The sequence below is a fragment of the Dasypus novemcinctus genome, chromosome 9 (genome assembly GCF_030445035.2).
Source record: "Dasypus novemcinctus isolate mDasNov1 chromosome 9, mDasNov1.1.hap2, whole genome shotgun sequence".
In the NCBI taxonomy this organism is placed as follows: Eukaryota; Metazoa; Chordata; class Mammalia; order Cingulata; family Dasypodidae; genus Dasypus; species Dasypus novemcinctus.
In genome coordinates this window covers 94,186,867-94,192,680 of record NC_080681.1, presented here as the reverse complement: position 1 = coordinate 94,192,680, position 5,814 = coordinate 94,186,867, and the positions used below count along the sequence as shown (strand labels likewise).

General features: G+C 40.8%; 1 pseudogene; it reads right to left on the bottom strand.

Moving 5' to 3' along the window:
* Positions 1–207: 207 nt before the first annotated feature.
* LOC111762358 (small nucleolar RNA SNORA51) lies at positions 208–330 on the bottom strand (annotated as a pseudogene).
* Positions 331–5,814: the final 5,484 nt, after the last annotated feature.

The window sequence follows — 5,814 nt, the reverse complement described above, 5'->3', positions numbered from 1 at the left end:
GCATGGAAACTGCTTGTGAAAGCTAGGTGCCATGATGGAATTAGACGCTAGAGTTTTATTGAGGGAAATGATTATGCGAGATAATAGAGAAGAATCAAGAATAGGAAGAAAGAGCCTTAGACTCAGACACCTATGAAAGAGAAAGGGGAGGAAGGAAGACGTGGTAGGAAAAGTCAGACTGCAGTGCAATTCCCCCCCCCCACCCCCCAGTGCTCCCCTGTTCACAATTCAGACCAGGCACAAGGCATGGGCTGAGGGGGTTATGGGATCAGCTCACTCTGCCTCCTTTTTCAGTGCAAGAACACAGCCTGTGGTAAGCACCAGGAGGCCCTGCAGTGCAGTTTTGAAAATGTTTTCATCAGGCCAATGGAAGTCTTTGAACCAAAGTTGCCTGTTAGAGGAGACACACGTCTCTCAAAAGTGGGCCTGCATTAGTTCTGTGGAAAACAACTTGGCCACTCCTCTGAAGGCTAAGTATAGAATTACCATGACCCAGCAATACCACTTTTAGGTATATACCCAAAGAATTGAAAGCGTGGATTTGAACAGCTCTTTGCACACTGATGTTCAATTGCTAAAAGATGGAAGCAACCCAAGTCCATCAATAAATGAGTGGATAAAAATAATGTGGCATATATATACAGTGGAATAAATATTATACAGTCATGAAAAGGAGCAAAGGTCTGATACATGCAACAACATGGATGAATCTTGGGTGAAATAAGGCAAACACAAAAGGACAAACACTATATGATCTCACTGATATGAAATAGAGTAAGCAAATTCATAGAGTCAGAAACTAGAACACAGGTTACCAGGGGTTGGAGTGGGGGAAGGGAATGCAAAATTTCTTTTTGTGATTATGGAAAAGTTTTGGTAATGTACAATGGTGATGGTCATACAACATTGTGATTGTAATTAACACCACCGAATTATATATCTGAATGTGGTTAAAAGGGGGAAATTTTAGGTGGTATACATCGCTAGAACAAAAATTTTAGAAAAACCAACAGGAAGCGGATGTGGCTCAAGGGATTGGGGTCTCCTGGTGAAGGCAAGCTGGCCCACATGGAGTGCTGGCCCATGCAGAAAGCTGATGCAGCAAGGAGACACAACAAAAAGAGACACATAAGAGATGCAGCAGATCAGGGAGCTGAATTGGCACAAGAGATTGAATGCCTCTCTCCCACTCTGGAAGGTTGCAGGATCGGTTCCTGGCACCCTCTAAAGAGAAGACAAGCAGACACAGAAGAACACACAGCAAATGGACACAAAAAGCAGAGAGTGAGCACAAAAACAATGGGGCAGGGGGTGGGGGTGGAGGGGAAATAAATAAATCTTTAAAAATTAAAAAATAAAAGAAACCAACAACCATAGGACTGCACAACACAGTGAACCCTAATGTAAACTATGGACTATAGTTAATAGTACATTATAATAATATTCTCTCATAAACTGAGACAAAGTTATGAGCATGATCTTTCTGTAAATTTACAACTTCTATAATTTTAAAAAAAAAGTGGGCCTACATTATTATTCCCACCATAATCAGTCACTGGAAGCACAAAGGGTGACTTTGAACATGATGGTGGATCCAGGGAGCAGGAACAGGGGAGCACCAGTCAACGATGCTGTCAGCTGCAGATCTAAGGGGCATGTTTCTATGGCTACCACAGCACAAGGGAACTTTTAGGGACAGGGAGGGGGGAAGTATTCTATATCTTGATCTGCATGTGCAAATTCACACTGAGTTGTACACTTTTGTGAATGTTAGTTACGATTCATTTAAAAAATAAAAGGGAGACAACCAGCAAGATGGCAATGGAGTAAGGGGGTCTTAGAAATGAAATTGGAGGAATCATACTACTTGACTTCAAAACATACTACAAAGCTACAGTAGTGAAAACAGCATGGTATTGGCATAAGGAGAGACACACAGACCAATGGAACTGAATTGAGAGTTCTGATATAGATCCTCATATATATAGCCATATAATATTCAATAAAGCCACCAAACCCTCTCAACTGGGAGAGAATGTCCTATTCAACAAATGGTGCCTGGAGAACTGGATAGCCATATGTAAAAGAATGAAAGAGGATTACCATCTCACACCTTATACAAAAATCAACTCAAGATGCATCAAAGACCTAAATATAAGAGCCAAGACCATAAAGACTTTGGAAAGCAGTGTAGGAAAGATTTTTTTAATGTAATATTAAAAAAATGAATTATAAAAAAAAAATAAATAAATAAAAGAAAGGATACTAGATATACTGTTTAATAGTATAAATATAAGAATGCTCTTCATTTACAAAATGCTAAGAATATGGTGATACACTGGAAAATTACAACTATTATAACATACGGACTATATTTAATAGTAATACTGTAATATTTTGTAGCAATGGCAAGAAGATATATTTTTTCAATACTAAGGGACAACAATAGGGTGGTATAAAGTGGCATGGAATTTTTTTTCCTTTTGGAGTAATAAAAATTCCTAAAATTGACTGAAGGATTAAAATGCAACATTGTGATGAAAATGAGACTGAGTGTACATGTTGAGGAGAATGTACAAAGCATGGGGTTGTATAACACAGGGACTCCTATGGTGGATGATAGGGTATGGTTGATAGGAAAATATCAGAATGGTTCTCATGAATGATAACAAATATATAATACTAATTGTCCCAGCCCGCAGGAGGGTAACGAGGGCTCGAAACCTGCCGAGAAAGAATGGTGGGACAAGAGACACGAAGAACGACAGCAAGACAGTGTTCTGATCAAGCTGCAAAATTTTATTGAGGGAACAAAGCATATATACTCTTGGGAAGGGGAGGAGCGGTGGGTGAAGAGGTGGAGGCTAGGGATTGGCTGTTACTGTTGCTGGGGTAAGTGGCAGGGTTCAGGGATTGGTGGCTGCTGTTGCTGGGGTGGAAGGCAGACTTCAGTTTTGCGCCTTGCACCTGCACATTGCTGTATTAGCCTGGGCAGTGGCGGGAAACGGAGAACAAAGGAGCGGGGAGGAAGAAGAACAAGGAAGTGGGCTCCACTCTGGCGGCCATGTTACTGGCATTGCTGAACTCAGTGTATACTCGTATTGACTGCTCCCAACAACTAATAGAGGGTGTTAATAATGTGTGGGTTGGGGGAAGATACAACAAATGTAAAATATGGATTATAGCTAGTAGTAATATTTTGATAATGTTCTTTCATAGTCTGTAAAATATGTTTCAAAACAATGCAAGTATTGGTGGGGAGATATATGGGAGCCTTTTAGGAAGCTATGCATGTTAGTTTCATAAATTCACAAATTTTGCTATATATTTATTGTTTAGATTCATTGTATAAGTGATATACTTCAATAAAATTTTATTTAAAAAAATGGAAAAAAAAAGGGGAGGGTGGTGGTCTTAGAGTCAGCTCCTGCTACAGGACAATTAGTAAACACCCAGAGCTATCTGGAGCTAGCTGAAGCACCTGTTTGGGGGCTCCAGGAGATCAGAAGAACATCCTGCAATATCCTTGAAGGAATGGAAGGAGACTGCCCATCTGCAGAGAATATTCATAAGTAGAGCGCTCCATGCCACAGAGGCTGGTGCCCATCCTTCACTGGAGGCACAAGCCACCTCAGGAGCTGTTCCATGGCTGAAATTGGAAGCTCCACTTCTCAAAAATGGGGGAGGAAGAGACAGGTGGGCATCAACTTCAGCTACTGATGAGTAAATTCAGTGGGCTAAAGTATAATCCCAAGAACAGCTAAAGTTTGAACCTGTGCAAGTTGGAAAGAGGCTGGTGGCTGCCATTTTGACTCTGCCCCCAGCATGAGGGAACCTGGGTTGACCAAAAATCACACTGATGGTAGGAACCGGTTTCTTTTTCCCAGATTGGCCTTCATTCCTAGCCTAGGCTTCAGGGGGAAAGCTGGCGGGCCCTGCACCAGCCTATCCAGGTAACTGCAGACACATTTGACTGGCACAGGCTGAATAATCAGAAGTCTACCGGGCAACTGCAGTCATCTTGGACAAACTGCATAGATTGCTGCCCACATCTGCAGCTCCATCCCTTCCCCAAGCAGAGGAGAAAAGGATAAACTTCATCAGTCTCTCTGGGCAACTATAGTCTAGGCCTGCACAACTTGGATTATTACACACAGCTGTGACTCAGTCCCTACCCTGGCAAAGAAGGAAGTTGGGAGAAGCTTCATGGGTCCCTGGGGCAATAAGGGTAGCTTTAGCCTCCACAGCTTATAGCACCAACTACATTCTTGGCTCCTACTGCACAACCAGCAAGGGAGAAAGGCATGAAGCTTTAAACTAAAGAGAAAAACTGCACCCAGGATAAATACTCTAGTAAGCCAGATGCCAAGACACCAACAAAAAATTATAATCCACACCAAGAAACAGGAAGATATGGCCTAGTTAAAGGAAAAAGATAAGCCTCCAGATGACATAAAGAAGTTGAGACAACTAATCACAGATGTTCAAATCTCCTTAATAAATTCAATGAGATGGCTAAAGAGATTAAGGATATTAAGAAGACATTGGATGAGCACAAAGAAGAATTTGAAAGCATACATAGAAAAATAGCAGATCTTATGGAAATGAAAGGCACAATAAATGAAAATTTGAAAACACTGGAATCATATAATAGCAGATTTGAGAAAGCAGAAGAAAAGATTGGTGAATTTGAAGAAATGGCCTCTGAAAGTGAGCATACAAAAGAATGGAAAAAATTGAACAAGGTCTCAGAGAACTAAACGACAACAAAAGATGTGCAAACATAATTGTAATGGGTGTCCCAGAAGAAGAGAGGGGAAAAGGGGCAGAAAGAATATTTGAAGAAATAATGAGGAAAATTTCCCAACCCTATTGAAGGACATAGATATCTATGTCCAAGAAGCACAACATACTCCCATCTGAAAAAATCCACATAGACCAACTCCGAGACACATATTAATCAGAATGTCAAATGCCAAAGACAAAGAGAGAATTCTGGAGAACAGCAAGAGAAAAGCAATGCATAACATGTAAGGGATACCCAATAAGATTAAACGCTGATTTCTCACCAGAAACCATAGAGGCAAGAAGGCAGCGGTAGAATGTATTTAAGATACTACGAGAGAAAAACTTCCATCCAAGAATCTTTTATCCATCAAGATTGTCTTTCAAAACTGAGGGCAAACAAGGAGTGCCCTGCCATGCAGGGGATGTCCCCCGCATAGGGGAGCCCCACGCACAAGGAATGCACCCTGTAAGGAGAGCCACCCAGGGCAAAAAGAAAGTGCAACCTGCCCAAGAATGGTGCTGCACACACTGAGAGCTGGCACAACAAGATGGCGCAACAAAAAGAAACACAGATTCCCGGTGCAGGGTAGAAGTGGTCACAGAAGAACACAGCGAATGGACACAGAAAGCAGACAAGTGGGGGGGGAGGGGAGAGAAATAAATAAATAAATAAATATTTTTTAAAAATGAGGGCGAGATTAGAATATTCACAAATAAACAGAAACTGAGAGAATTTCTAACCAAGAGACCAGTTTCAGGAAATTCTAAAGAGTGTGTTAGAGCCTGAAAAGAAAAGATAGGAGAGAGAAGCCTAGAACAGAGTCTAGAAATGAAGATTATATCAACAAAATTAACTAAAAATGTCCAAAGAGTGGTGAAAATAAAATATGACAGATAAAACTCAAATAGTCATGAATAAACTTAAGCAACCATGTAAAGCTCTTGTATTCAGAAAACTGCAACTCAGTGTTAAAAGAAATCAAAAAAGTCCTAAATAACTGGAAGAACATTCCGTGCTCATGGATT